This window comes from Suncus etruscus, chromosome 1, assembly GCF_024139225.1.
Source record: "Suncus etruscus isolate mSunEtr1 chromosome 1, mSunEtr1.pri.cur, whole genome shotgun sequence".
NCBI classification, from domain to species: Eukaryota; Metazoa; Chordata; class Mammalia; order Eulipotyphla; family Soricidae; genus Suncus; species Suncus etruscus.
In genome coordinates, this window is record NC_064848.1 from 17,418,338 (window position 1) to 17,426,997 (window position 8,660).

Here is an 8,660-nt window from a genome sequence, read left to right on the forward strand (position 1 = left end):
CATATCAATACTAGCTTCTAAACAATTAACACTGTAATGTAATTATAAATATTTGTAAAACCTAGGTGAAGGTTATGGGGCATATTGCATTAGTTTTATAACTGTTACCTAAGTTTAAGTGAACCTTGAAATGAAGTTTTGTTTTGGGGGTCCATGTTCAGGAGCTATATTCAGGAAGATAATTGCAGGTCAACTCCTGAGGTTCTAAGGAACCATGCAGGGGTTAAAAATCTACCCAAGGTCTCTTGCATACAATCTGTGTTCCAACTCGGATATAAGAATTTTAATAATGAAAAGTGATAAATGTTAATATTATGTAAAGTAGAGCAAGGTGTAGCAAAGCACAAGAGTATAAATTGCAGCACACAAGCTTTGCCTGAATCAATGGCAACAACAAATTAAAACATTCTTAGTTGAATGAGACTACAACAGTAAATAGTCTAGGTTCAGATGGACTTTGAACAGTAAACTAAGGAACTTGAATTTGACTCCATTAGCAATGGAGAGTTGATGAGAGTTATTGAACTGACTAATGACAATCTCAGTCACAAGATTTGTAGATCAAGATGCCTACAACCACATAGAAAAAGACAGTCCAACTCTGATTTTTTTTGTAATGCTGTTGCAGCCTTGCTTCTGTTATCCACTGAGGAAATACAAATAGCCCTAAATCTATTATTTGGTTCCTGATAAGATTTCTTTTAAATGAAATTTTCTTTGGTCTAGGTATTAGTCCTGTGTTCAAATGGTCTAGCTGAGGATTTAGATTAGCATCTTGGACAAGTTTTGAGCAATGCTAAGCCATTTCATCTGCTCAAAGATACAATAACTGCTTCCTTTTTAAAGCTTCAAGAAGATAAGAAATCACCTCCTACCCAAAATATAAGTCATTTTAGACAGGGACAATATAAAACTTAGCAAAGTTCTGAATCTTAAAAAAAATGAAAATTTCAAACTTTCCTAATACAATGAGTTATCAAGTCCTAAGGAGCATGCCCTTTGAAGTTGATGTTTATTTAATCTAGTTTTTTTGCCTTAGTGGAATATGGGAAATGGAAGAGTTCTGACTGTAATGTTAAAATAATAAAAGAAGCCTTTCTTAATCTATAGAAAAAAAACTATATCTTATTTCTTTATTTTCAGCATTTAACAAAAATTTCTTAAACATTTTCATTAGTGTCTTTATACCTCTGATAACCTAAATTTTAAGGAAATTTTAAGAAACCACACTTTATATTAAAAATTGTGAAAAAAATAAAATAAATAAAATAAATAAAAATTGTGTTCACTTTCAGGACTAGTAGTTTAATCTATACATGTAAAGATATTTTCTCCTATACAGATTCTGACTTGAGTATTATAAAATAAATTGAAAAGAAGATACATTAATTTGTTACATTTTTGTTCAAATTTTAATTGTACTAAATGCTAAACCATACAATCTAAAAACATAAGAAATCTTTAGAGGGGGTAATAGAGACCTTGTAAATAAAGGACAGTTATGGGAATTAGGGCCTAAATTACAATTTTCTAAATGCTTTCTTGAACCTCATACGTGAACTTCTTTCACAAAAGCATGTCATCTTTTGTACTTTTTTTTTTTTTTTTTTTTTTTTTTTAGTTTTTGGGTCATACCCGGCAGTGCTCAGGGGTTACTCCTGGCTCTATGCTCAGAAATTGCCCCTGGCAGGCACAGGGGACCATATGGGATGCCAGGATTCGAATCACCATCTTTCTGCATGAAAGGCAAACGCCTTACCTCCATGCTATCTCTCTGGCTCAAACATGTCATCTTTATTTAGCATTAGCCAATTTTTATGGAAGATTATAACATGGTTATATTCATCCTCCATTAAACAATAAAATGAGACAAAAAGGATCAGTTCTATGAAAAAAATCACAACATTGTTAAAGTTTTCACCTTTTTTTTTTTTTTTTTTTTTTTGGTTTTTGGGTCACACCTGGCAATGCTCAGGGGTTACTCCTGGCTCTACACTCAGAAATCACCCCTGGCAGGCAGGCACGGGGGATCATATGGGATGCCGGGATTCAAACCACCGTCCTTCATGCATGCAAGGCATGCAAGGCAAAAACGCCTTACCACTGTGCTATCTCTTCGGCTCCAAGTTTTCACCTATTATTTTATTTTTCACAAAAGTATACAATAGAAGTCATCAATGAGTTTCTTTAGGATTGATAGACTGAAAAATACTCATGGTGTCTTTTCAAGATTTCTTCTAGTTAGGTGAATTTGGAACAATTTCAGATTAGTCTACTCTGAACAACAAATGAAATTCATCCTAATCATTAGTAGTTTGATTTAATTAATTTTAAGTATACAAAGTTTTCATAGAAATCAAGATATGGCTACAGTAAACTTATCTTGTATGACAAAATATAAATTTATCACAGAAGTGCACATTAGATCAAATTTATTAATTCATTAATTCTAAATATAGAAGCATTTCAATTAAAATAACTAAAACATAGATGCATATCTAACATTGCTATAAAAAGACTAAGTCTCTGTGTATTGATTTTGGTCAGCATCAAAATTGTACTTTATTAATGTACTTTTGACCCTTGTACACTATGGCTAGGAGACCCAGGGGATACAAGTTCAATGCAAGTACAGGAGAATGCAAAGCTGTTCCTCGCCCTACTGTGCTTTGATTTACTAGGGTCTCACTCAGCAGCAGTGCAAAGGGGCCTCCAGTTCTTTACTCAGAGATTCTCAGAGATCACAAAACAGTGGGGTTTGAAGCTAGATGAGAAGTAAGTCAGTTATGTGCCCAAATTGGTGTACTTAGATCTTAGTTCCTAACACAGTTTAGATTTGTTAATTCAATTAAGATTTTTCTAGAGGCTGAAATTTTTGAGAATTCAACACAGATTAATTAAGATAATTATCAATAATATCCACGTATGTAATAATATTCCACCCGTTATGTAAAGTGCTGAAAGCTAAGGAAGTATAATCGTAAATCCCACACCTTATGAGTGAAATATTTTTAGAAATTTCTATTTTAAATATTCTATTTTTTCTTTTTTTACATCAAATCTAAAAAAAAAATCATTGGATAATTAACAATCCTGTCATAAACTTGAATTACTAAACATATATAAAGTTTTGCAAAACACGTTTAGAAATCATTTAAAAAATCTTTTTGGTCCTCTTTAAAGATATTATTGTAACTCATATGGTTGTAATTTTTTACCAAGTATTATTTTTTAATTTTTGGGCCTGACTCAATGGTACTCAGAGCTTATTCCTCTCCATGTTCTCAGAGATCACTTTTAGTAGAGGTCCAGGAACCCTATGATATGCAGTAGATTGAAGAACCTGGGTAAGCCATGTTACAAGTACCCACTTTACTATCATTCCAACACCAAAATTGATATTAATGATGTTTTTGATATATGCCAAATAGGTCATGAAACTTCAGTGTCTCGCTTCAGATAAGTTACTGTAAGGTTTACTATTTATTACATTTCAATTTACCTGGCAACCAATTATTAGAGATGAGTAGACTCAATGGTAAGTTGAGTGGTAAAGAGTGGTTTAACAACTTCATAAATGATTCAAAAACATGTTTAAATTTTGATCGTTTGAGCAGTAAAATATTTTCTACCTTTAAAGTCATTTTCCTTTTTTTCATTATACAAGAGAAAGAAATATTGAACAATGTCCTATAATAAAATATATGCAGCTCTTTAACAGACTGACACCATCATATTTATACAAGGAAATTGATAATTGTCAACTGCTAGGATAAGCAAATAATAAAGATCTATATTGAATAGACCAAAGATAACGTTAAATTTATTTTGTTAATTGGAGCTGGAGTGATAGCACAGTGGTAGGGTATTTGCTTTACACTGCCAACCTGGAACAGACCCGGAACAGACCCAGAAACTCATATAGTCCCCCGATCCTGCCAGGAACAATTTCTGAGAGCCGAACCAGGCATAACTCCTGAGCTGCTGGGTGTATCCATCAAAAATATTTATTCTGTTCAAATTCATGGCTTAGAGAGAAAGCAAAAAGGGATGGTACTATCCCTACATGAAGCCAACTTGGGTTTAATTTTCTGCATCATCTATGGCCTCCAGACCACTACTAGAATTGATCCCTGAATACAGAGCAAGAAATATTTCTGAGTACAGCAGGGGTGACCTCCCAAACCCTAAAATTGAAATTATAAGAGGTAATATCTTTCAAAACATCTATTACTTTATAAATGCTCTAAAACATTTAAGTGTTTGGGAAAAATTCTGGATATTTACATATGATTCAGGGTTTGTACACAGTTGTTAGCTGTCCAATATTTTCAGTAACTAATGTCCTTATTTCCATGCCTGCTTATTCTATTTTAAATGTAAAGAGGTGAATATTTATGCAGAATATTTTGTTGGTCCTATTGAGGTTGATTTTATATTGTTGATTCTATTAAAGTTAACTTTTACAGGATGTTTTTAATTACTATTAAATTAGTTCAAAAATACAAGTTAAGAAATAATAATAATGGAGCTTTTCAAGCTCTCTTGACACTCTGTTTATTAAGATATCTTTCAGATATCAAAATATGACCACTAAACTGAAATAAAAAATGAGATGTAAAGAACTGGAGTTGGAGGTCAGCAACCAATCCATATTTACTACATTTCACAGACTAATTAAGGAAGCTGGTGTTTATATCCTCTTTTGATAACCACTTTCTTCAGTCTATGAATTAAATTGACAGTATTCACTTTAACTTTATAGAAAAGATTCATAACAGTGTGAAAGATTTTGCCTAGAATAGTATGTTTTGTTTTGGATTTTAGTGGCAAAGGTTAATTTCACTATATTCATTCCATTAGAATTCAAAGAGAGCAATATCACTCAGATGTTGAAACACATGGATTGGAACTGTCAAATGCAAATTCCACTAAAATTAAATGCCTACTTAAAAAGAATTGTGCTTGCATTTCAAAAGCATTACATTTAGCTGATAGCATGCAAAATTGCCAGAATATAATACTGATTTATAGGATTTCCAATGCCTGGAAACACTGGGGGAAAATGAGAGAAGAGAGAAATGTGAAAGGAACTTGAACTCTTCATGAAGAATAAAAACATGAGAGATATAAAACTTATAAAACAAATTTACTGAAGTGTAGAGCAATTTCAAGAACCACACCAGAGGGAGAAATGAGAGATCTTGGTCATGGAGAGCACCACTTCTTTCTTTCATTATTATTCCATTTTTTTTTTCAATGACAGGGTACATAGTCTTTAAAATGAAGTCTTCCTAAAGTCTTTCCAAACCAGAAGCCATTTGCTGTATGAATACAGTACAAGTGGGAAAAATAAATATGAGAAGAAAAAGAGAAATAATAGAGGAAAGGAAAGAGGGTGTGAGAAATCCAGTTTAAGGTTTATATGAATATATACAAAAGCAATATATATATATATATATATATATATATATATATATATATATATATATTCTAAAAGCAAAAAGGAATTGAAACAAAGGGGCCAGAGCCATAGCATAGCAGTAGGGTGTTTGCCTTTGCATGCTGCTGACCCAGGACGGATCAGGGTTCGAACCCCAGTGTCCCAAATAGTCCTCCAAGTCAGGAGCAATTTCTGAGCACATAACCAGGAGTAACAGCTGAGTGTCACCGGGTGTGGCCCAAAAATAAAAATAAATTGAATTACAAAATTAATGCCTTACCAGAAGGTCCTATTCACCAATCATATTTATATTTCAGTTAAAATATTCTTCATTATTAGATGTAGACTTGCCCCTGTGCTATATAAAAGGCAAATTTATTCTTCTTTTCTAGCCTTTGAGATCGATTAAAAACAGACTTTGTTCAACAACTTGAAAAGTGTGCTTTTCATAAAGAATGATCCCGTGAAGACAAAAAACAGGCTGAGCAGAAAGAAGTTAGTTTGTTTAGTAATTACCATAAAGAAAACATGTATTCAAGGTTACTATTCCTATTATAGGAAAATCATGCATCCGCTTTGTCCGGAAATGAAAATGCAGATATGATGCAAAAGAGAATGTAAAATCTGGGACTTGTGGAAGAGACAGGTAAGGTGCTTGCAAAGTAAATGGCCAACTTAAATTGATTTCCTGGCACTACATACAATCCCCTAAACACAGAGTGATCCCTGAGAAAAGAACCAGGATTAATCTGTGGACACTTTCAGGTGTGGCCCCAATCACCTGTTCCCAAATTTGTGGGATACTTGCAGATAGTGGTCTAAGGATTCAAGCACCATTTATTTAATGTATGTGTTCTACTTTTGTATCGATAATAGCACTGTTAGTTTTTTCTCTTTTTATTTATATTGCCTGAAAGTTTATCAAATGCACATTTTAGAATATGTTGAATTTGTTGGATAAAGAACTAAAATCCTTTTATAGGTAAAGAGTGAACATAATTTCCTAGGTAATCAAAAATTATAGATTAATGCATTAATTCTTAACCTGCAGAATCCTACTTAAATTTGTGATCATCTTTCATGATCTTTCAGTAACAAATTATCAAAGCCTCTTTCTAAGAATGTCTGTCTCAGAAATCATTACTAATTAATGATTGTAAGCTAAATGGTTGAAAAAGTTAGTTGGATATCTATTCTGACAATTTTATCAGTCAAATTTCCAAGTGGATAATTATCAAATAAAAATTTCAATGTACATGATGTTAGCAGCAGACTTTTAATACTGTTTAACAATGAGGCTGAATAAAATCAGTATCCTTTTCTTTTTATCTATTTTTCTTTTTACAGTCTGGATAAAAATCCTTCGATATGTGTAGGTAGCCTCAAACAGATATCGCACATTTAAAACTTAAACAAGATCCAAGAATTAGAAATGGGCATTATTTTCTATTGCTGTCCATCCAAATAAAGAGGCAAAACTGTTTTTCTTCTGTAGACCTTTTTGACATTTGCAGCTACACGTTCTGCATTTTACTCTGTCATCTGTGATATTGGAAATGAAATGTTGTGTCTGATCAGTGGCATCAAGCATGAAGTCAGGAAGAAGATACATAAGTATCTCATGGTTCATTGCCCCTGGTGATTGAACTAGTGGCATCCAGAGGGACCCAGATGCTTTGACATACATCATCATCTCTCTTGCTCAATCCCACACATACACACTACTAATACATAAATGGAAGAAGAGCCGGCTCCATCTGGTGGCTACTAGTTGGCTAATTGAGCATTAAGCCCTTCAGTGCCTGCTGAAACATGAGTGGGATTAAAAGTGGCTCCCTCTTGCACTGACCTAAAATTATTTCTTATGATTTCCTTTTGTTTTAAGGGAGAAATGTGTCTGGAGAGAGTACAAAGGATAGAGTGTTTGCCTTGAATGACGTATAAACTTAGATTCAATGCTCAGCACCATATATGGTTCCCTGAGCGCTGCCAGGAGTAATCCTTAGCACAGAGCTAGAGTGAATCCACACTACAGCCATTTGTAGCCCCAAAATAAGAAAGGAAAGAAGGAAAAGAGGAAGGAAGGAAGGAAGGAAGGAAGGAAGGAAGGAAGGAAGGAAGGAAGGAAGGAAGGAAGGAAAGAAGTAAGGAAGGAAGGAAGGAAGGAAGGAAGGAAGGAAGGAAGGAAGGAGGCAAAGAGGAAAAGAAGAAAGGAAGGAAGGATGGAAAGAAGGAAAGAAAAAAATTGGAAGGAAGGAGGGAAAGAAGGAAGAAGGAAAAATATAAGAAGGAAGGAAAGGAGGAAAGAAGAAAGGAAGGGGACTGGAGCGATAGCATGGAGGTAGGGCGTTTGTCTTGCATGCAGGACAGTGGTTGGAATCCCGGCATCCCATATGGTTTCCCGAGCCTGCAATTTCTGAGTGTAGAGCCAGGAGTAGCCCCTGAGAGCCGCTGGGTGTGACCCCCCCCCACAAAAAAAAGAAGGAAGGGAGAAGAAAAGGAAGAAAAGAAGAAATAAAGGAAGGACTAAGAAGAGGAAGTAAGGAAAGAAGAGAAAAGGAAGAAAGGAAGGAATGAAGGAAGGAAACAAGAAGAAAAAAGGTAGGAGGGAAGGAAAGCAGACAAGTAAAAAGGAAGAAAATCTGCTAAAGTTATTTATTATCTACTGCGACTTCATGTTTCATGTGCTTTGTATTATTATTATTATTATTATATTATTTTTATTTTGAAATTACTTTGTTTTTTTTTTTTTTTTTGTGATACATCTAGCAGGTCTCAGGGTTTCCTCATGGCTAATTTTACTAAGGATCAGTCCTGAGGTGCTTGAGGTTCAAACTTGGGAAGCACATTAATGTTGGCACTATATCTCTAGTTTCTATGTTTTATTTTCCTCTTTCTATCTACATGGTATATATACTAAAGAGTCTATGGGTCAAGTAATTTTCTGTCAAATGATTTTGGATGACCATAAGCAACTGTTGTATTTTACATTTTTTTATGGTGGGGGAAAAATTTGTTAACAGGTAAACATTTTGGTGTTCAAATTCCATTGTCTTTTAAATTCTAGTGAAAAATTTTTAAAAAAGATAAAAAGTTTTTAGTAAAGATCTAGTTGAGCAGACCGGAGAAATAGCATGGAGGAAGGGCATTATTCCCAGCATCCCATATGATCCCCCAAACCTGCCAGTAGCAATTTCTGAGTGTAGAGCTAGTAGTA